The 25,175-nt window shown below is 28.6% G+C and overlaps 2 long non-coding RNA genes across 2 annotated transcripts; one reads left to right on the top strand and one right to left on the bottom strand.

Moving 5' to 3' along the window:
- Positions 1-1,138: 1,138 nt before the first annotated feature.
- On the top strand, positions 1,139-17,293 carry LOC123298477. The gene is made up of 3 exons (XR_006535274.1): positions 1,139-1,150; positions 5,130-5,140; positions 16,992-17,293. It is a non-coding gene; the product is annotated as an uncharacterized LOC123298477 (long non-coding RNA).
- On the bottom strand, positions 10,279-17,042 carry LOC123298478. The gene is made up of 3 exons (XR_006535275.1): positions 16,984-17,042; positions 12,998-13,008; positions 10,279-10,290 (listed from the first exon to the last, which is right to left on the bottom strand). It is a non-coding gene; the product is annotated as an uncharacterized LOC123298478 (long non-coding RNA).
- Positions 17,294-25,175: the final 7,882 nt, after the last annotated feature.

The raw sequence follows: 25,175 nt of genomic DNA, 5'->3' as shown, positions 1-25,175 counted from the left end.
TGTCTGTTGTTAGACGACAACCGCTCAGCGAGAAGTAATGAAATTCACTTTGTCGTCTTCGTTGGTTCACCGTAGCGCATGAATAGTTATTTCAACATAGTTTTAACTATTTGTACTTCCTTTCTTTGGGTCTATTTTTAACCCTTTTTCCGTAATCCAGCTGAACTTTACAGGTTGACTCGTAGCGACAAAAAAAAATGTTTTTTAATTTTTGTTAAAAATAAATTTAAACAAAGAAAGGGGTAAAATAAAAACTTGAATTATATGGATTTGTTTTTTAAGAGTTACACCTATTTCAATAATTCTGATTAACTTCACGTCTGTGCAAAGCATCACCTCCAAAATTATCAGTTGAGCCAACAAAATCAAAATTTTTCTTTGTTTAATTATATAATTTTTTGTTTGTTTAATACTATAACTTTTTCCTTTAAATTCAACAAGTTTATCTATCTACTTCAAAATTCTTCTCAAAAACTGTTCAGAAGAACAAAAGAGAAATTTTGATAGATCAAAATAATGTTGGCCATAGGAAAGCTTTTTGCTTCACGACGTCAGTACTAAAACACTGAGGTAACCTAGTGTTTTAAACAGTAATTACATCGTTTCAGAAGTAAAAAGTGCATTTAGTGTCTGAATCCCCGCGTGTCAAGAACTACCTAAAATAAATAATTTACGCAATTCATAATTTCGTATTAGATATAAATTTTTTATTCTTTGGTTTTTAATCGAGAATGTAGTTCAAATAAATGTTGGTTTTTAAATATTTGTCTAATAATCTTACAATTAATTATAAAAATAGCTAACTAGTTTCAAAATACGTTTTTTGCACATATTTCGTGTGCAATAAACTTAATCTTTTGCATCATGTGTATATAAAAAAAAGTTTGTAATTCAGTTTCAAAAATTATATTTATGGTAGCTATGTCCCAAATCTAACCCTAATTAGCTGATATAACCCTTCCATCTAATTAGTATAACTCTTCTTTATATGCAAAACTAAAAGATTTAGTTTTGCAGATCTAGAAAATTTAAATTATACATGAAAATATATATCATCTCAAAAGTACGCGTCCAGTGTTCAATGAATGTGTACGCGAAATTATAAAAATTTTATTTTCATTTCATTCGAATAAAAACGAACTTCTTTTATGTTTGTTCGTTTCCAACAAGTTTTATTTCTTGTAATTATAATAATAATTAATATTACAACTGCAGTGACGGTTACTAAATAAGTATAAAATATATTCCTGTGAATATTCTTCTTCTATTTATTTTGCTTTTTCTAAGGAAGCAAGATAAATAAACATGCATTAGAAAATTGCATACTTAAAAGTATCCAGAATTATTCTACCATAAAATTTATAGACCACAAATTATTTTATTTAATCATATTAGCTAAAGCAAGATGCATAATATTTTATAATTAAAATAATTATTCATAATTTTTTTCTGTACAGAAAGACAGTCAATGTGATTGACATTTTCCAAATACGACCAATCATAAATGACATTCTTGAAGATAACAGTTTCCCTAAGATATCTTCATAGTTATTAATCTCGTAGATTCATGGCAAAACCGTGAAAATGCAAAGAAAAACGGAAATTTACAAACTATAGTGTATAGTATACACTGTTCAGTGTGGTGTCGATCAACTGTTACTGTTATTTTGCGTTTTTCTTTGCATTTTCACGGTTTCATCATGCATCTACGAGATAAACAATAATGCAAACTCTTTACAAAGAAAATGTTTTTTTTTTAAATTGTCGTAAGAGGCTTCTGATTTAGTAGTCTACCCAATATGTAATGTACCCCCAACCATTTAATTGATCCGGATATTTAATATGACATAACATAAAATTTACTTGTATTTACTTTAAATTATCTCCATTATCATTAACTTCTGATAACTCACAACTCATTTTTTTTGAATCAAAAAAATATAAATTTTGATAAAACTTACAAATTGGCGGGTTTGGAAATGTTTGGGCATATTCTCAAAATTCATGGTAAGCTGAATAAATTAAAAAAGTTTTAATTTTCTAGGTAACCTACATGTCAGATTTTGGTGTCTGTTGCACTTTTTGTGGTTTTAGCTCCCAACCAGCAAACAAATCATAACGTGCTATAAGGAACACAGTCCCAAAAAAAATAAAAAAAATTAAAATTTAGATCTTCCTTTATACAACGTTTGTTATCTCTTGTTTGAATATTATTTGAATTTAGTTATTTTTATTTAATTCAATGTAGTTTTGAAGTAAATCGAACATTATTTTATTAAAACTGAAGTGTTTATCATAATTTATATGCCTAATGTTTATTAAAATATTATAATACTTCACATAAAATTAATTTTCCGGTTAGCTTATGTACTTAAAATAGAAATATTTTCTATTGTAGAAAATTAATTTTACATAATTGATAAATGAATACAATAATTTATTGAATCAGAAAGGTATTTGCCTCATTACCAAAAACCATATCTACCATAGATTGCTATTTACGGGCGCGGTGTTTACTTTATAATTGTACAGTTAATATTCAGCGCATATAATAATCTCAAAATCTCATAATAATAAATTACTATTCACATGCTTACAGCAGACAGAAAAATATAGAATTTTTACCGTTTTTACAGTCATTAAAAATCCACTATGACAAAAAAATAAAACGTAAAATATTTTATGAACTTTAAACCGCATATTATACATTTTATATTTTTGGAATCTGCCCTCTATACCATTCGAATGTCATTTCTATGATATTATTATTGAAAGCCAGTATACTGGTTATGGTTAAGTTTTATCCCACGATGGCATTCACAGGATGTGCTGTTTTAAAGCTGCTCTAAAAGAAAGAAAACACCACACTTTCTAACCGAACTACCTTTTTTCTACACCCTCCTATTAATAGTTTGCACCCGATCCCATAAAAATCGCAGGTGTATTTTTCTGTTTTAATACCTCGATTATAAACAAATGGAAGAAGAAAAACAACTTATTGTTAATGTATTATTTAACTACTCTAAAAAAATGCAAAAAAGACAAATAAAATTAAAAGAATCTCTTGTATTAAACCCTATTTTTGTTTTGATTATAGTCCGAAACGTATTTGGTAACTGAGTGCGTTCAAGTTTTGCATTTTGAGTCGTTCTACATTAAGTTTATCTATCTTCTATCGGCGCCTTCGAAGATTTTCGTAAGAAGAAAATCTTATGGATTCGCGTCATCAACATCCTTCAATGAAAACAACGGTTTTCACCTGATCACTGGAGTTGATCGGTTGAAAACGCTGTCTGTTGTTGCTTTTTTTTATAATAAAAATTTTTATACACACGTTAATAATTTCAATTTACGAATTATAAAATTTTAATTACTCAAACTATATATATATATATATATATATATATATATATATATATATATATATATATATATATATATATATATATATATTAGCACTTCAAGCCTCAAGGGCTCATGGCTTCTGTCATTTTGACAATTTGCTTCCACTTTTTCCTGTTCAAAGCATCCTTCTTCCAGTTCTGTACTCCTATCTGCCGGAGATCTTCTATGGTGGACTCTAATCGCCGTTTCTTCGGCCGTCCCGTTCTCCGCTTACCACCAACTCCTTGAGTGAGTAGTTTATTCGGAATCCTTTCCTTTGACATCCTATGGACATGCCCCAACCATCGGATCCTGCGTGCTTTGGCAATTTTTACTATATTTGGGTCACTATACATTTCGTATATGTTCTCATTTGTTCTTCTTTTCCACTGTCCACTTTCGTCTTTTTGGCCTCCAAAGATTCTTCGTAGAATTTTTCGTTCCCAAATCAATAGCTTATTTTCAATTTTTTTATTTACAACCCATGTCTCTGCTCCGTACAAAACCGTTGGTCTAATTACTGTCTTATTTACTCGGACTTTTACCCTCCTTGAAACCATTTTGGACAGCATGACCCCTTTCAAAGAACTCATTGCTCTGCTTCCACTCTGAAGTCTTTTATTAATTTCGGATTCTTCTTCACTTTTGTCTTCAATTGTCACCCCCAAATAGTCGAATTGTCTTACTCTTTCGAATGCATATGCTTTTCGCTCGATCGAATTTGTATACCATTTTCATTTTCCTCATTATGGTTTCGTAGCTTAAGATACTTTGTTTTTTGTTCATTTATGGTCAACCCGTACTCTTTAGCTTTATGTTCAAGGTTTTTAAACACAGTGATCAACTCTTGCTTTGTTCTAGTTATAATAGCTATATCGTCCGCAAAAGCTACAACCTGATGTCGAAAGTGGTTTACAGTTCCTTTGGTCTGTAATTTACATTCCCGAATAATTACTTCCAGCACCAGATTGAACAGCATTGTGGACAACGGGTCACCTTGCCTTAATCCTTTTTGAACATTAAAAGCTTTTGATATTTTCCCTTCCCATGTTACTTTACTCCATGTTCTCTTCAATGTCATGAGTACCAACTCAAACTATAATTGATTAAAAATTTTATTTAAAAAAAAAAAAAAAAAAAAAAAAAACAATTATTCCAAAGTTTTACACTTCCGTCGTCAGTCCCTATGACTGGCTATGTTCTTTTTTGAAATTTTGTCGCTAGGTACTGTTTGCATCGCATTACAATAAAATCTTTTAATAAATTAATATGCACTTAAAAGTAAAAAATGTAGTTACAATAATTTTTATTTTTGAAGTCGGTGTCAGCTATGATTATGACAGAACAGTTTGCTACATTAACTTGGCTGACATCGACTCCAAAAATAACAATAATTGTATTTGCATTATTTTTTTATTTTTTAGTGCATATTAATTATTTTGGAATTTTAAGTACACTAACTAATCTGTCACTAAAAAAAGAATCACCTGTCAAATCAGTTGGTATGATATTGAGTTATTCGTCTATTTGTCGCGAAAATACTTAACGCAAATTTAAGACTTATATGGTTTTCTCATGGATACCATTGTCAAAACTGGACCAAATTGAAATCAGGCCGCACGGGAAGTACCAGCTTTCAAATAAAAAAGAATGATCAAAATCGGATTACCCAGTCGAAAGTTCTGAGGTAACAAACATTTTTTTTTTTTTAAATACAGTCGAATTGAGAACCTTCTATTTTGAAGTTGGTTAAAAAGTGTATTTAATACTTTTTTTTCTTTAAGTCATCACATTAATATTTTAATGACATACATTTTTTAAAATATTTAATGGAATATGATTGAAATATTATTATTATTGATAAATAATAATTTTAAAATAATTATTCCTAATAAAAAAGTTTAAATCAAGATAAGTAGAATGTATAGGAAATAATTTAAAATACACCGACTGTAGTATTATATCTCGGTATTAAAATCACCATATTAATACAAACACAAACCTATATAAGCGTAAAATTATATTAATTTTTTCCAATATTCCATATATCATAAATACATATTACATATACAATAGACAAAGATGGAACGAACAAAACTATAATACAAATTTACATAATATTCCAATCAATATTTCAACAAAAAAGGTCAATATTGTACATTATATAGGCAGGTTATCAAGGTCGTTCATAGTTTTGACTTCCGCTCAAACCTACATTTCGTTTAGAAAAGATATGACCGCAACGAACTTCAAAGATCCAAAGAACTGTAATCAAAGATCCAAAACAACATACACCAAATATACAATGAACGAAGCGATTGGTTTTTCTGTTATGTATCGTAAAATGTGGAAAAAAAGGCATACATTAGTTTTCGAATGTATTTTCACTTATTTAAAAAAATTATACGTTATTGACGATTTGTTGGATCAAAAACAAATGTGACAATCTAGACTATGTAACATATTTTTAATCCCCGCGCCCCGAATCAAAAAGAGAGGCGTTTGACTGCCTGGCTGTGTCACCGTAACTCCTAAACAGATGATTTTTGTTTTTTTGTTTTGTTTGAAAGGTAATTTCATGGAGAATGTTCCTAGCTATGTTTCAGGTGCATGGTTAGGATTCCGTACCCGAAAAAACTTAAAAACAGTTGATGATCTTCAAAATAGGTTCAGTTTGGAGAAGGTTGTACGGAAAAGGGTAATTTAATGGAGAGTTTTCTTAGCTATGTTTCAAGTGTGTATTAAGGGTTCCTCACCCGAAATTTTTGTCAGGGATTTTTTTAATTTTCTAAATTTCACATGTTTGGCATGAGCTTTACTACACAACCACAATTGTTGCGTTTAATGCGATATTTTCAAACCACCAGGTATTTCTAAGAGTTTCCGAAGTTATAATGACACGAAATAAGTTCATCAGCAATAGGAAATAGTATTTTGTGGAAAAAGTAGAAAAAATGACAATGGAACACAAGAATAGAATAGAAAAGTACCTGCTATTATCACTCTTTATTTTTTCAAACAAAGTTCCTGATGGACCATAGGGACAGATGAGAATTAAACTGACAAAAGAGTAACATTTGTAACGTCACGAAATTTTTCACTTATTTTTTTTAACGAAATAAATAAACACGAACCGAAAAGGCCTGTATCCGAATTCAAGTACGCTATCCACTGAGCAGCGAGGAATATATTAATGTGTATCATGAATTTAACATTAATAGTGTCAGTTTGTATTTATTGAATAGTGTCATTTTTCATAACTTAAATAAAAATTTCAGTCATTTATTTTGGATCAATTATTTTTACGTTAATTACTCTCAAGCAGAGTTAATTTATTTCATAGTGCCTGTATTTAATAACTATAAATATATATTGAAAGATGCTTCGTTCCTACCGGGCTACCTATGGCGTCTCATATACTTTTTTTTACTAATGCGGACTAGTTGACTGTGAAGCACTTTTCTTGCAAATGAAATTTGAGTACAGCAAGCAAATGATTAGAACTTAATTACCAATTAGCTTTTTGTCGAACGGAATGTAGTACAAAACGAGAGTACTACTAAGCCTAAGTTTAAGATTAATAAAATCAATCAAATTTTATGTTGAATCGACATAAATAGAAGGTCTACCTAGACAACTTTTCCCTGCTGATAAATTATTATTATTTATCGAATGATATTATTTCAAGTTAAAAAAACACATTTCTTTGCATTTTGTTTGTATTTTTACACAGATATAATACAATTGTTTTCCTTGATAAATTGATCCGTATTATAAATCAATTGGTTTAGACATACATTGTGTATCTATTCCAAACATAATATATATTATAAGGAATAAAACGTCCGAAATATCCCATATTCATTTCAAGTACACCATATTTATAGGTTCCGACTAAATATCTGACATAAATTGAAATGTCAGGCGTGAAAAACTTTTATGAACCTTTCTTTATGGTAACGTTGATAGAAGAAGAAATCAGTGCAAGATGGCTACATCGAGCTTTTAATGCTGGTCAGAGATAACGTTTTTTCTGTTGTTTTCCACCAATATTTGATCTCGTATTTATCAGAGCGTTATTTATCTGACTACGTTTCCCAATACATCCATGTCGAAAAAGCTTCCTTAGGTTATTTAAGCTCTGAGGGCTTATATCGACATATCTCCTGGACTTTTAAACGCAACATAAGCAAAACTTTATCTTGGGATATTTCTTAAAAGTCCCGTGTTAATTTTCATTCAATTTGATTTCATAAAACATTTAAGTCTCTGAAAAACAAAATTGTGATACGAACTATAATGAATTAAATTTGATTTGATATTTTATGATCGAATATGTAAATTATTTGCAATATGTAATATAATAATGTTTGTGTAAATATCCATTTCTAATCACAAAAAATTCAAAAAGTGTTCCGATTATGGTATGAATAAAAACAACGAAGCTAGTGAATTGTATCAATAATTTTATATAAACAATATACTGTAAAAAAATTACTGGATTGAAGTAAATGCGTTTACTAGGTACTTGTCTGTTGATGTTCTAACAAAAATTTTTTTGAAAAATATCCCAAATGTTTTTTAAGTCAAATTATGTATAGACTATTATATATATATATTTTATACTATTATGTATAAAACAGGTGACATTATTTTTTATATATTTGAAATTTAAAACAGAATAATTATTATAGCTATAGACTAGAAGCATGAATCTTCTTCAAAATAAGAAACAAAAATACTGAGGAGAAAACTGCAAAAACAGTTTTAAAATAAAGTTCAAAGTTTATTAATCGAGCTAATATTTTCAATGTAAAATTTTCTCGAATCAAAAGTATGGGTTCCTATAATCAGGGTAAAATACACTAAAGCTCTATTGGTAGTTTGAGCATCCCGTATAAGTACAAACGACTGCAAAGTGTTCATTTAATTTAATTGTTAATTATTATAAATAATAAAATCATATCTATTATACAATTATATTAAAAACTACAGTCAGTGGCGGTAGATATAGGTTTTGGTTAAAAAGGAAAATTAAACATCTAATTTTAATTTGAAATCAAAATTAAATAAATAAAAGCATTTATAAATTATAACAATAAAATATACATAAAATTGACCATCTACTGAAAAGTATGTTGTTTTCTTCCCTTTTTTGTGAATTTCCGCCTCAATGAAATGGAATACCATTATTTCGAGAAAATTAGCTAGTTTTTATACCATGTATATGAAATATACCAAGATACACTAAGTTTAGTCCCAAGTTTGTAACGCTTAAAAATATTCATACTATGAAAATTTTGATATAGGTGTTTATAAAATCACCTAACTAGTCCATTTCCGGTTGTCTGTCTGTCTGTCTGTCTGCCGTTTGTCTGTCATCTGTCTGTCATCTTTCTGTCGTCTGTCTGTCCGTCTGTCATCACGATTACTCAAAAACGAAAAGAGATATCAAGCTGAAAGCATATAGCGGACTAAGGACGTAAAAAGTGAGGTCAAGTTCGTAAATGAACAACATAGGTCAATTAGGTCCTGGGTCCATAGGACCCATCTTGTATACCGTTAGAGATAAAACAAAAGTTAATATGTAAATGTTATGTTCCTTATAAAAAAATAAAAAACTTTTGTTTGAAACATTTTTTCGTAAACATCACTGTTTACCCGTGAGATCGAAAATTATGCGCAAATTGTATACTATGTATTATATGGGAATATCAGTTATGTATGTGACATGTATGTATGTGTAATGTGACAGAGTAATCAACACTGTCAATACATGGTATTTCATCAATTAACTCCATCAATTGTTTGTTTTAACATGTTTAATGTTTCAAATCTATTATAAACTTAAACTACAAATCTCTAAAAAATGCAACATTGTATATCACCTCCGAAGAAATCTTAAAAAAATTGTTGATAGTAGTGCTTGATAAAGAACTTCAACAAAAGTATATTCGAATATGCAAGTAAACTCGACCGCCTTTGATTACAATGAATTTTTATTTCATTTTTATAAAATGTTATTATTACACTATTATTACACGACTATAGACAAAAACCGGTCAAGTTGCATGCAGGGTGTGTGTAAAATGGTTTCATTATTTATAGAGGCAGTATTTTTTAAGCTACTAAAATTGTCCGTAACCATAAGTCAGAAAAATATAATTATACCACACTTGTACAGTTATGTTCGTATTACTTGATATTAATTTAAAACATTAAACTTTTTATAATAAGTTTCATATTATTTCTTCCATTCCTTTTATAACATTATGAAAGAGTTTATTGCATTAATTATACACTTACACAAACCCACAAAAAGAGGGTTAAAATAATACTTTAACGTTAAAATCATTTTATTTTACTTATGTTTTAATTAACTTTTATTCAGTAATCAGTTAAATTTTCATTTCTCAAATATGAGTTAAATCATTTTAAAAACGAAAAACTATAACAACCTAACCTAAGGCGTGAGCCAATGGAATGCAACTGGAAAATTTTTCTATAGAAAAGTTCATTTTTTCAAAGGTTAAAGTAATAACATGACTATATACTATTTAAATGGAATATACTATCCAAAAAGAATAGAGAAAGAAATTTCTTCCAGAGGGCTAGTTAAGACACCATGCTACCCAACACGGTTTGACTGTGTCGTTTTTATCCTAAATATATAGAAATGATAAAGACAAACCGTAATGGGTAGCGCATGTTAAGCAACTTGTATGTAGAAACAGACATATAAATAGGCATAACAGACCTTATTTGAAACTCTTATAATAGATGCAAAATAAATGAATAAAAAAATTTATATTTTTACATAAACTTGATATTCGCTCGTTTGATGGGGACATCATGCTCTGACATCCATCAGATTGGAACTACTTCTTCGTTAGAGATAGAATAACACTTTAAATTAGAAAGTTATGCTCCTCATAAAAATCTTTTTTATCTAAACCAATTTTTCGAAAATCATCAAATTTCGGAGGAAATACGGTTGAAAATATGTCATTATTACATTTAATCGAAAATACACAGTAACTTTCATTTGGCATAAAGTTACAGCGCTGCAAATGAACAGTTTTCAAAGATAAATATGTCAATATTTTCAAAATACAAAACAAGATAGTTAGAAAAATAACAAAGTTAACAATGTCGGGCGTGTTTTTAATACAAAAATTTATATAGAAATTTGAACAGTTTAAAATTGTGTCTAAGTAATAAGATTCATTTACGCTATCAAAAAAAACCAGTTTATAAAAAGGTGACAGCAAAATTTAATTTTAATTTTTTATTATTTTAAAAATTATTTGATTTTTAAGACATTTTATTTATTCTTTTTACGTACTCTCAATGGATAAAATAAAATAAAAGTGTTTTGATGGACAGATTCATTTAATTTTCTTCAATTTTCCTTTTAATAAACGTTTTTCTGAATTGCAAATTTCCTCTTTAAGATGCGATGTCACAAAAAAAAAATAGCCATCATGAAAAATTTATAATATTAAAAAAAAAAGTAATATTGTGTTGGAATCACTTGTTTATTTTTTTCCGATTGAAATCATATTCTAGAATTTTTTTTAAATTATTAAATGATTAAATTGTATGAATTTCCATTTTAAAATCCAAAAAATACAAATTTCACTTACAATATTAATTTATTAATTCAGAATTAGTGAGATATATCATTCAAAATTTTTCATTAGGGAAGTACAGTATTATCACCGATATTGACTGTTTAAATTGTAACTTACCATAACAAACCATCTGGCACGGTGTATAGCGAGTACACCTCTTAATACTGAGTTCATGAGTTCGAAACTCGGTTAAGTATAATTTTTATTTTTTCTTTACATGTCATGTTACGATTTATTTAAAAATAATTTCATTAATTTGAATACGTGCTACGTTCCCGCATTTTATTCGGCGCCTCCATTCAAAATTATTCGTTAGGTTAGTAGTGTTTTATCTTTCACAGTGAACAGTTGGTTACTAGTTTGACATTTGTGTTTCACCTTCACTTGACTTCCAAACGTCAAATTTCATTTTCAAATTTGTTTCTGAGTAAGTTTTTCGAATTTGGATTCTAATTTTTGCAATTATTTTTTTTGTGTTTTGTAAAATTTTATAATATATGTAATTTGTTTTATATTTTGTCTAGATATTTTTTTCCACAAACCTTTTAATATTAAACAAAAATGTGATTGTATTGAAATCACTTGTTCAATCATTTTTTTTTTAAATTGAAATCAGAATTACTTTTTTGTTTTGAATTATTAAATGATTAAATGATTAAATTTTATGATTTGTTTTATAAAATTCTATATTATAAATAATTTGTTTTATATTTTGTTCAGATATTTTTTTCCATAAAACTTTTAATATAAAAAAAAATTGTGTTGGACTCACTTGTTTAATTTTTTCCAATTGAAATCATATTCTTGAATTTTTTTTAAAAATCAATAAATGATTACATTTTATGAATTTCCATTTGAAAATCCTAAAAATAATAATTTCACTTACAATATTAATTCATTCAATCCGAAATAGTGAGATATATCACCCAAAATTTTTTATTAGGTAAGTACAGTTTTATAACTAATAATGATGTTTAAAATTGTAACATTGCGTATATATAAGAGATACATCCATAGAGTATATAGTGTATAAGACTAAATGGACTTACAGTAATTATTTATGTATAAATATTATTGTAAATTAAGCAATTTTAACCTTTTTTTTTGCCCAGATATATTTTTAGATTTTTAAAGTCACCATTGTTATAACTTTATAGTGTGCTACAAACTTTATTGTGTGTCTCTTTATCCAAGTCCGCACAGAGGAGGAAGCGGGACAGGTATACAACTTTTCTACCTTTTTCAGTTTCTCTAATAGTAATGAGATAGGTAAAAAAAATGTTGTCTGTCTTACTCTTATTAACACAAATGAAAACAAACAATTGACTGAGTTAATTGTTAACTGAGTAAATTGCAGCATTAAATTATACATGCCGATTTCTTTTTCCTATTGTATTCGCGCCTTTTTTTGCAGAGTATAAAATTTTATGAACAGTATAATGAGCGCTCTAATGATAGATTATATTCCAATTCAAGTAGACCAATTAGTAAAAAATGTACCAATTAGCAATAGTCATCTACAATGTATTATTATTTTTAATCTTGTATCTCATGTAACACAACAAAACAAGGATTACTTAATCGTTATATATTCCTTCTATCCTTATTCTAATTCAAACAGAAACATTTCATAACATATATATATATATTGATAATAAAACCGCGAAAACGCAAACTAATATTGCATACAAGACTGTATAGTTCTCTAGCTTTAGCACTACATATTATTTTAGAAACTATACGTATATATTGTTTTAGAAACTTCTATATATTTTGAAGCCACAGAAATAAGGAGCTATGAGTAAATACTTGAATTATGTGAATATCGAATCATTGAAGTATTAAAATGCTTTTTCTATTTGCTACATTGCTTGAATAATGAAATTATTCTATAAAATAGTTTTATGACTTACGATACCGCATATTAGCAACATTTACAAAATAAACACTGCAAAAGTTTTGACTTGACAATAAAGAACTTTAATGTTTTCTTATTTCCAAATTAAACATTTACATGATCAACAACATGACTTTGTAGTACTAATTATTTCTCCTTATTTCTGCTTATTTCTCCACATTCTCAAAATCCAAATCTTGCTGAAGCGTACCAATAAAAGTAAGTTTAATAATATTTATATTTTCTTTCCAGTAAGTTTCCATGCTCTCATAATATAATTTTTTTGGCGAGTATCACAGCGAAAATATAACGACAATAGTCAAAAATTTTTTTTTCTAATCTTAATTATATACGAATAAGGGAGACTGTACATTTGTAACTATTATATATTTCCTCAAATTTAATCTCAAAATTTTTATTTTTTTTTTTTTACTCGCCAAGGAAAAAAATTCCCTTTAACAACTATCGATAAAAACGTATGAACCGTAATAAGTATGCGTGCACCACGGTACAACATCATTATGTACCACAGCATCCAACAACAGCTTCATCTCGTTTTTTTGATCTCTCAGGTGAATTAGACTTCTTTTCCAACTTTCATTGCGCGTACCTATACTTGGAAACCAATAAAAAACAAGAATACAATTTTTAAATTCACATACATTACCATTTATAAATTGTAGATCCAAGATACGTTATATTGTTTAATTCAAGGTACATCACTTTGTCTATTTGAATCTGTATCTCTTCAAAATTTAAACATAAAAAACTGGAGTATAAGAAATAATAACTTACCACCAATAACTGACGATTTACGTTGAGTATAATTTATAAAACAACATGCAATTGTTAGCTTGTAAATAGACAGTTAGAAGAATCAATTTTTACTTTTTTCGTAAAAAAAAATATATTTCTAGTTTATTCAAAAATAACACCACATTGAAATCAGTCTTTAGTCTATCTACCTTTTGATAAAATACCTTCATTTCAATATAAATTCTGTCCAATGAACTTGTTGCATTATTGTTGCATATAGTTAGAAAATAATATTAAATTTTCAATGTAAACCACATATGAAATCCATAGAATTATATTTGCATTCATATAATTATATTAATAAGTCCTCCTTTTTCCCTTTGCATTACTAATCTCCCCCTCTATAACAGTCGCAATATAGACAATGCCAACTTCTAAATCGACCACAAGCTATCCTTCAATCCATTTGCACTCACTAAGCTCGCTGTCAATACACCAACATTACTTCCATCCCTCAAGCAATGAAACCCCCTTCGGCCTGACTTCGGAGCACGGAGAACTAGCGATATAGTACAGTTATAAATTTATTAAGTGTAAGTATAATGGTTTAATAATATCTACGTATTGTAAAAAAAGTTTTTTTTTTTTATCATTATATCTCCAACCACCGTTATCGTACCATTTTTCCGAAGAAACAAACATTAATGCATGCATACAAACTTTTACATTAATAATAAACATCTAAGATTTGTACATTAATATTCCATTTTGAATAAAATATGTACTAATAATCTATTTAATAGCGGGTTCAATTCATTTTGGAGGATAGATGGCACATACGCAGTTAAATATATAGTAAAAAACACCCGCTTGATGTTAAAAACCATGAATATATCGAAATATTTAATAATAGAACATAGCACCCATAAATTATTTTTGTTATTGTTTTAAAATGTATTTAAAATCTTATTATTGTTGTTATAAAAATTTGCGGTTCATTCAGTTCATTTATTACGTCTTAAATAAACCGCAAACCATTTATATAGAAACTTAGGTACTAGCAGACGGTAAAACTTTGAAATAGAAGTTATATAAATGGTTAAAGTTTAAATTATAATTTAACAGTTAATATTTCGCGTTCATTTAAGACGTTTAGGTTTTTTTAAATGACTTTCAAAACGATGACGTTTTTTAATAATAGTTCAAACATAACCAGGGTATTTATATTACTTGTTTTAATGTTGATTTAATATCATATTAAACAAGTGAAAACAAACAATTGACTGAGTTAATTGTTGAAATACCATGCATAGTCAGTGTTGATTTCTTTATCACATTACACATGCAAACATGTGACACATACATAACTGATAATCAAGTATAGTACATATTATAAAATTTTTTTCTAATTGGCGCCCTCACGGGTAAACAGTGAAGTTTACGAAAAAATGTTTCAAACAAAAGTTGTTTAATTTTTTACAAAATTTGAAACATTTTTTACATTTAAACTTTTGTTCTATCTCTAACGGTTTACAAGATGGGTACTACGGACCCAAGACCCAATTGACCTATGATGCTCATTTACGAACTTGACCTCACTTTTTACGTCCTGAGTATGCTGTAAAAATTTCAGCTCGATACCTTTTTTCGTTTTTGAGTTATCGTGTTCACGGACGGACAACCGGAAATGGACTAATTAGGTGATTTTATGAACACCTATGACAAAATTTTTTTCCTAGCATCATTATTTTTAAGCGTTACAAACTTGGGACTAAACTTAATATACTATGTATATTTCATATATACATGGTATAAAAATTATTAACGATAAATTTCATATCTAAGGAAATTTTTTTTAAATAATAAATTTCAAAAATGTTTGACTTGTAGGTAATTAATATTTTTGACTAATGCGTATACACTTTTTAAAATTTTTTTCTACGTATGTTTAAGTTAATAAACCAGCCAATACACAGAGTTTTATAAAGTTAACCCGTTGGCATTGAATTAAGAAGCTTTTCATTGGAACATATTTTTCAGACGTACATTTATTATTATAAGGCATTTAAAATTAACATTTGAACACACTGTTTTGATTTGAATAACATGAGCTTATTAGCATATACAACAATACCCGACCATTCTATTCTATATATATGAATTATTGTGTATCCTCTGTCCAAAATACTGCAGATAGAACTGAAGAGTTAGTTAAAAATACATGTTCATTTATCATTTTAATCTAATACTAGACCATTTTTAATGGACATTTTCAATTGAATCGTTATTTTGCTAGTTGAGATTTTCAAATGGAGCAAATAAGGTTAAGAGTGTTTATTTCCTATCATTTTTTTGAATGAAAAAACATTAATTTTGAACAAAAATTACAAATTGACAGATTGTAAATTAATTGTGCTTATTCTTAAAATTCATGACAAGGTGACTCGATTAAAAAGTTTAAGTTCCCTAGGTAACCTACATCGGTCGGTTTTTGGAGTCGTTTTTATTTTTTGGACTTTTTTGGTTTTAAATCCCAACCATCAAAAAATTTAGAACGTGCGATAAGGAGCATTCTTCCAATATCTTTATAAAAAACGTCAGCCGCTTTTTTATTTCGCCAAGCAGGCGTAACTCATTCGATGATTACCCTGGAACCAGCAAAAAGGTTATTATAAGTTACAGACAGCACATGGAGAGGTGCCACAAGGCTTTTTGCCAACAATATGTTAAAAACTCGCAAGAATTGGTCATAAAAAATGTAATACTCATAAAGTGGTCGATTCTACCAAAGTGTCACCAAAGCGCACTACCAAGTTGGATAAAAAAGAAAAGCCTACATTATAAGATTACATCTTTTATGTGGCAAAATTACGAATTACAAACACATAAAAAATGGTCAGCCTAAGCACAATAAATCATGCTATTGGAAAGCTATCGAAGGAAGCTATTAGAAAACGTCACACCGGTGGAATATAGAGCTAGGTTTTGGGGCAACTTAGCATAGCTGGGATTCATGGAGGCAGAAATCTTTAAGTTAATAACACTATTAGAGTAATTTAGTCTATTAAAGTTTGTTATGTAATGTGACTAGGAGAAAGAATAGACGGTTTCGATTCATATTTACCTTTCCAGAATCATTACTTTGTAATCAAGTGATTGCTCACTAATGTCCTCATAGAATTATTTTCAAGAATGATTTGCCAAATAACCTACCCCGTCAGTCATCTTTCAGTTGGTATGTAGTGACTTTCTCTTTTGACTCCGTTACAATAAAAAAGCCGCTTTTTTTAGCGAAGTCATGCAAGGTAAGACATCACAAGCATATATGTAATACTAAAGGTATATGGGCAGTTCCTATAAGTGGAAGGCGTTCGGACTAAGTGAAACAGATAGTGTATCGTTCTCTCACTCTTCCGATCGCATTTGTCAGCTCTGCGCATTTTTCGTGCGCACTATTTAAAATTTTTAAATGGTAACCATGGTTACCATATTTTAGAGAATTCTCAAGCATGCGCAGTATAGATAAAATGTCTCGAACGAGAGAGAAAACAAATATTGTCGGCACCGTAAAGTTTGGACATTCTTTCCCGTACCAACTGCCCATATACCTTTAGTATTACATATATGATCACAAGTATCACACCATGCTCGTGCCTTAGCCAACTAAGCGCTACTTCGCAAGATTAAAGAGAAGGCTTTGGAGATTGGGAATATTATTTACAATCAAACGATTAAACGATTCATTACAACGGGTTTGAACCAGTTTTGTGATAATACAATATAAATCTACGGATAAAATTATGTTTTTTTTTCTGTTAAAAATAATAAACTGTGTATTTGAAAAATAGATTTAGTAATCTTTTTTTAGCCCCCAAAGGCTCTACTTAAATTCACATCAATAATTGTTAAAAAAGAGGAAATATTGAAATTATATATGTAAGTAGGTGGAATTTTAATTAATTTTAAAACGCCGTAAGTTATCCTGTTCATCTAATACTATTATATGGAAATGGAAATAAAAAGAGAAAAATTATGTTTTATAATGACGTAGAAATTCATTACATTTTGCTCTTTTCTTACATCTTTATACCACAATATTGTCTATTTTTGTCTTTTCAAATGTAATTATTTTTCTGAGAAGAGAAACTCAACTGTCATACAAGCAAGCATAAGATATATCTACTAAAAGTAATTCAACAAATCAATCTGATAATATATAATGATCTTTTTCTTATATATTATTAAAAAAATATATTTAACTTTGTCTAACAACATACATTATTCTATATAATGTATATGGTGTGTTCGTATTTATATACCAACACTGATTGCTAGGTAGTACCAAACCTAACTTAACCTGCAGGATGCGATGTTCCCAAGAGAAATTAAACGCGAATAAATTTTTTTTTTCTACATCAGTATATATATATAAGCGGCGATGGATATTATCTTTAAAGTCCAGACCAATAATTATCAAATTATGTGCTATAGAATGTAAGAACATTTTTGGAAGTAACAAAATTTTGGTTATCACTTCATTTTCGGTTGGCAGTACGTCCATTCGTCTGTCCGCCTGTCAATAGCGATAACGATAACTGAAAAACGAAAAGAGATATCAAGCCGAAATTTTTATATTCTACGGAATTGTTTGTTTCGTTTTTCAGGATAAAATATATACAGGGTGGGCCATTTTAATCTATACACCTGAATATCTCGTTTTGTAGATAACCAATAAAAAGATAACTTGAACAAAAGTTGCAGAGTTTGATGGGGGATATCATGTTCTGGCATTAAATTGGACCTAGTTCTGCGGGTTTCTTTAATAGCCGAATTAGATCCTCATAAAAATACTAACATTTTTTATCTAAACCTATTTTTCGAAAATGGCCAGCTTTCGGAGTAAATACAACTTAAAAATATGTCATTATTGCATTTAATCGAAAGAACATCCTAACTACGGGAAAATTATAGCCATTCGACCTACAATTTAAAGTATTATTCTATCTCTTAGCCTTTATGATCTAAATAAGTTGTTAAATAAACCCGAAACACTAGGCCCAAACTGATATCAGAACATGATGGTCCCCCATCAAAATAGGCAACTTTTGTTTAAGTAATTTTTGGATTGGTTAACTACAAAATGAGATATTTAGGTGTGTAGATTAAAATGACACACCCTGTATAACCCTGTATGAAGTTCTCTGTTAACAGTACTTATAGATACGAAATAATATGATTACGTATTGTATCAGGAAGCTCAGGTTTAAGGTGTTTGGCTGCATGCAAAACATTTTCAGGTGTGATTTTTATCTATATGGCAGCGAATCTACCTGCTTACCCACCTCCGTAAACAGTTAATAGTGTTAAAAAACCAACTACCTGTCAGGTAGATACTGTTCATTCGTATAACTAAAAAATATTACTTTTTATCATATACAAGTAGTATTCACATTACTTTTAATAAAAAAAGGCATGTCGATTACGACTTACTCACGCGCTCTACGATTTCTATATAAATTTAACTTGAAGTTTCTTCAAGTTAACGGAAACATTTTACGAGTAATTTTTTTAATCTATGAAAAATTTCACAATCGCCTTATTTTTCGACATTTTGTAGACAGACGTAAATATTTATGATGCTGAAAGATTACATTTTCTGTCAATTTTTATGTATATATGAAATAAATCCAGATATACTAAGTTTAGTCCCAAGTTTGTAACGCTTAAAAATATTTATGGCACGAACAAAATTTTGGTATAGGTGTTTATGATAAAATCACCTAATTAGTCCATTTCAGGTTGTCTACCCGTGTGTAAACACGATAACTCAAAAAAGAAAAGAGATATCAGGCTGAAATTTTTATAGCGTACTAAGGAAGTCAAAAGTGAGATCGAGTTTGTAAATGAGCAACATAGGTTTATTGGGTCTTGTTTACTTTCACAAGTGGCCGATGTCGAATATTTCTCGATACCGAAATCCATCGAGCCGTTTGGAATACGAGGTACCTAATAAAAAAATTTACAAACCAGGTAAAAATGCACATGTGAACCATACTTTTTTGTATAAAACATTCATTTTTTGCGAATAACTGGAAATTTAAAAATCTCACATTTTAGCGAACTTTGTATTAATTTAGCTTTGTCCCATCTTAACGTGATTATTTGCTTCTTCGAAATTATAAATATAAATACAACACATCCTGTACATGCCTTTAAAATTATGTAAAACCTAATTATACACTTTTGAAACCACCATTTTTAAATTTTGTTTAACTATAATTAACTGAGTTGTAAAATATGATGATTTTGCATTTATTGTTGTTATATTCTATTTTTTGTATAATTGTTTACAAAATTAAATTTTTAATCAAATGGTATAGACTATATTATGCAGCAAAACTGTATAGGGGAAAATTTAGTACCTAGAATCAAAATTTATATATGTTTTTAAAATATGCAAGTTTTTCTTCCAAAACATCAAATATTTCATGTTCATTAACAGCTTCAACAAGTTATTTACAAGAGAGATACATTAGAACAAAAGATATGGTCATAATTTTTTTCTAGCATTACAAAAACTAGAAATTGAATAAAAGAAAAATCAATATACATCGGTGTTCCAAATGAAAGCCTATTCGTAGAAAGCGCAATGAAAGACAGCTGTTGGCAACATTAAATCATGCTCAAAGAACGTTGAATAAAATTTTTTTCCTTGGATCAGTTGAAAAAAGTAAAAAGAACAAACACAATAACAAAAACAAATATCATTTGAATATCATCAAATTGACAGATTTCATCTGTCAAAAACTCTTATTGTTAAATTAATTAAATATTTATTTTCTTTATTTAATCTTTCATATAGAAAATGGAATTTATTATATACAAAATTAAAATTTATTTTAATGCTGAACGTGAGCATGATTTAACGAAATTTGTTCCGCTTTGAGCGCTATGATCGACTCCACTGATTGACCATACGGTGTGCTCTCTACGAATAATTTCAGAGGAAAAATAATAATTAGAAATGTATTGCATTTTACCATGGCCTAAAATTTTTAGTTAAGCTTTTCTACTCCAATATTTTGATATTTTTTTCTAGAATTTTTGTTCTCAAGAGGAAATTTATTAATTGCCTTAGTTGGTGAAGTTATAGGTATTTTTTTCACGCAGCATCTATAGGAGATAGACTTTTACTCAAAACTTGAAACTATTTACTTAAAATATTGTACCGACCTTTCAACATAAAAGCCCCTACCATCATTACTATTTTTGTACCAAATTTTTTTTATATACAAAACAAAGCGTCCAATATTTATGATACTAGACAAAGTATGCCTGATCTAATAAACTATTTGGGTAATTTAATGCAGAAAAAAATTCTCTGTTGTCTGAGATAGTAGCACCGTTTCAATTTTAGGTAAGTGCCACAAAATATGTATTCAAAATTTATGGTTCTAGCTACTTATTTTGGGAGATTTCTCCTGTTTTTTTTTTTTGTTTTGTTTTATTTTCTAACAGTAGGTAATATACAGAAGCTGTGTAAATACACAGTCCACTACAGATTTTTTTCTTTGTATTTCAGTAAAAATAATTTGTAATTTTATTACATAAGTGTATATAGTTTACATTGTTCATCAACAAAACTTTCAAAGACGATGTTTGTGTAAAACACGTAAAACGTGTAAAACACGTTTAAGTATTCTAAACAGTTTATTAAACTATACTTCAGAGACGCTATTAAGTAGATACTCAACTTAACTCTGCAACTCTATATATATATATATATACATAATAAGAGATAATGTGCAGTACCTTGGATCGTTTGTACCTTGGATTATTTCTAGTGTCTTCAAACATATTAGTATCTAGGAAACAGCAGCTTTCTTACTTACCGAGTTTACTTACCAAAAGACAAGTAACTAAGATTAATAAACAAATGGGCTTATTTTCAAGGGAAATAGAAATGAATTTGATGAGTGTCCAAATATTTTTCTTTTGTATTTCATTTTTGTTCGAGTAGACTATTATTTTTTGTGATCTAAACCACATTCTACTTTAATCAACGCTTTTTAGTTAATATGGTATTTTGCTATGCCATATTTCAGTTTAAAACATCGTATACCATGTTCAACAAGTTTGATAAGATTTACTTCCATGTGCCATAATAATAAAAACTCGTAACGCAGGAGATGCGTTAGCTAAGCGAATTCCCTCAGAGATTAAAAACAAACACATTTTCCTTAAAATCGAATATTGCATTGTTAGTTTTCCAAGAATTTCAAAAACTAAGCGTTTAGAGAAAAACCAAATATTTTTTTTTAATTCAAAATTTTGTACTTTACCCAGATCCTATCCTATCTATTTGTCGTATTTCCTCATAAACGAACTTCAAATACTAACCTTTCAAATACTAAAACCCTTTTTCATACCAAATTATATTCAAATCGGACTTAAATTGTGACCGCTAGAGAGTTTACAAACACATAAACGTATAGATACATATGTATATACATACATAAATAATATATATATAAATTTTAACAATGGTCATTTTTGATATCTATCTATATAGGTAGGATCGAAAACAATAGCTACATTTGATTCCTACAACAATTCGCTAGTATTATGATAATACGTTCGCATCGGCTACTGTACCTATAAGTAAGTTTAGTACAATCACATGCATTGTATGATGCTTTATCTGTTACCCTGCTATTCCTGAAACGTCTTAGAACGATCTACAATGGTTGCGGTATACTACAAATTAAATGCAAGAAACACGAAATTCGGTGATAGTGATTTTATGGATCACAAATTAATAAAATTTAAATTCGGTTTGATTGATAGCTGTTTAATATTCTGAAATAACAGTTCTAGAAAGCGTTCAAACCAAAATGGCACCGTACAAGAGAGAGTGTTGATGTATATGTATGTAATAAATTTAATCTTGATACTAGGTACTACACTCTCCCCTATGCTCATAAAATCGTTGATCGTTTTTGGTACACGAAATAAATAGCGTTTGATCCTTTTTACATTTTCAATTAACTATAATTATTATATTCATGATTGTGATTTAAAAAAATGGTGGAAGCGCATTTAAATTATGTAATATATACGTTCTTACTATAAACTACTTATTTATATGCACTTCCACCATATTATTTAAACTGACTTTCTCCAGTTCAATAGTTTAATAAAGCTGTAATGACGAATCGAAGCTAGCTATTAAACAAGTTACAATGACCCATAGAAACAACAATCTATTAAGTTAGATTGAAACAAGAAACTTTTCTAGACCTTTTGAATAAGGGATCGGACTAAATTTTTGTTATCACTTCAGATGAACAATTCCCACTTCACGAAAAAAAAAAGGGAAGTTGATTTTTAAAAGTAATTACTAGTATACAAGATATGAACGTTTAAAATTCCTAATTAAACAAATCAAACCCACTAGTCACGTCATACGTGGGTATCGCCATAGAGATCAAATAGATTACATATAAAACTTTGTTTTGCTAAAAGAAGATGGGCAACCTTTGAATGCAATATTCGATTGCTTATAACTTCTTCGTTTTTTAATAAATTTTAATTTCACTTTCAAATTTTGTCATTATATCAAGTCTAGTTTTACATTTATGGGAAATATGGACAATTTGTCATTAGAATTATCTCCTATTGATAATTGACTTCACTCTCTATTATGCCTGTTTCGTTTCTGTCAAGTCCTTTGACTACTTATATAGGACTTTTTATACCATGTATATATGAAATATACATAGTATTATAAGTTTAGTCCCAAGTTTGTAACACCTAAAAATATTGATGCTACAAAAAAAAATTGGTATAGGTGTTCATAAAATCACTTAATTAATCCATTTCCGGTTGTCCGTCCGTCCGTCTGTGGACACGATAACTCAAAAACGAAAAAAGATATCGAGCTGAAATTTTTACAGCGTACTCAGGACGTAAAAAGTGAGGTCAAGTTCGGAAATGTGCATCATAGGTCAATTGGGTCTTGGGTCCGTAGGACCCATCTTGTAAACCGTTAGAGATAGAACAAAAGTTTAAATGTAAAAAATGTTCCTTATAAAAAAATAAAAAACTTTTGTTTGAAACATTTTTTTGTAAACATCACTGTTTACCCACGAGGGCGTTAATTAGGTGCAAATTTTATAGTATGTATTAATATAGGAATATCAGTTGAGTGTGTGTGTGTGTATTTAAAAGTGAATATCTTTTGTTATTTACGTGACGTCAAAAAAACAAAACGATTGCGCATCAACACTATGTATTATAGTACCTATGTATTAATATGGGATTATCAGTTATATATGTGTGACATGTATGTTTGTGTAATGTGACAGAGTAATCAACACTGTCTATACATGGTATTTCAACAATTAACTCAGTCAATTGTTTGTTCTCACTTGTTAAATTTAAATATGACAGTAATTTCTATTTGAATTTCTTTGTTATTTTTGTAATGCAAAAATTGGCCTAAAGACATTTAAATTCAAGTTTGCCAAAAATCTGTGATGGAAATTAGAACGTCATTTTGTGCCTAACATAACTTTAATATCTAGGGCGCAAAATAAAGCACACTTATTAAAAAAAAAAAACCTATTTAAATTACAATAAGATAATTTCCAACACCATTTACGGCTCACTATCCCATCATTCAAGTTCTATTAAATAAATTACAATTCTTTCAAATTTTGAATAGTCTTATATATAATTTCATGATTCATGATGTCCTATGAATGTTATTTTTAGCCAGTGTGTCTGAATTTTAAGTTGTTGTGTAACTGTAGATAGTTAGTCCGTAGTCTTTAACATACGGACATGAATAAGTATCTACTAATCACCTAGTAAAACATAAATTGTAAATAATTAGTGAATATGGTTGTTATTAGTTAATATTATTATTTAACAAAGTAGCATATAAAGTGTTTAAAACAGTTATATTAAAACAACAAACAGTTCGTTCACCAAGTCTACTTGCTATCTATATAGTACTAACTAGACTACTTACTTGGTTCGAGAGTCAATTGTAGAAAATCTACTCTAGTAACAGCGTAGAAAACACTTAAAGATGTAACATCGCCAGGGAAATTCTTGATAAAAGGCTTTATAATTTTTATATGAAGTTGGACTAATCATAAATCTATTCTAAAATATAAAATATTTAGGGGGGGAGGAGGCTGTACGATTATTTAAATAAATAAATGACTTTAAAAGTAAGCATATTTAACATTAGTTATAGCAGATATCCTAAATTGTATTCTTTTTTTTTGTCTACATTTTTGTCTAGTATCTAAATAATTCTTGTATCATTGTTCAAACTGAGCAAAAAATTCTAAGAAAACCACTTCTAATGAAGATATTTTATCTTGTAGTATATCGAAATCTAAAAATTCATTTGTGTGGTTTTAGTATATTATAAGCTTATTGTAGTTTCAGATAAAATTAGGTTACTTAATTGTAACGTTAGTCTCAAGTTT

This window comes from Chrysoperla carnea, chromosome 4, assembly GCF_905475395.1.
Source record: "Chrysoperla carnea chromosome 4, inChrCarn1.1, whole genome shotgun sequence".
Taxonomy (NCBI): domain Eukaryota; kingdom Metazoa; phylum Arthropoda; class Insecta; order Neuroptera; family Chrysopidae; genus Chrysoperla; species Chrysoperla carnea.
This window is presented reverse-complemented; position numbering and strand designations above follow the sequence as displayed.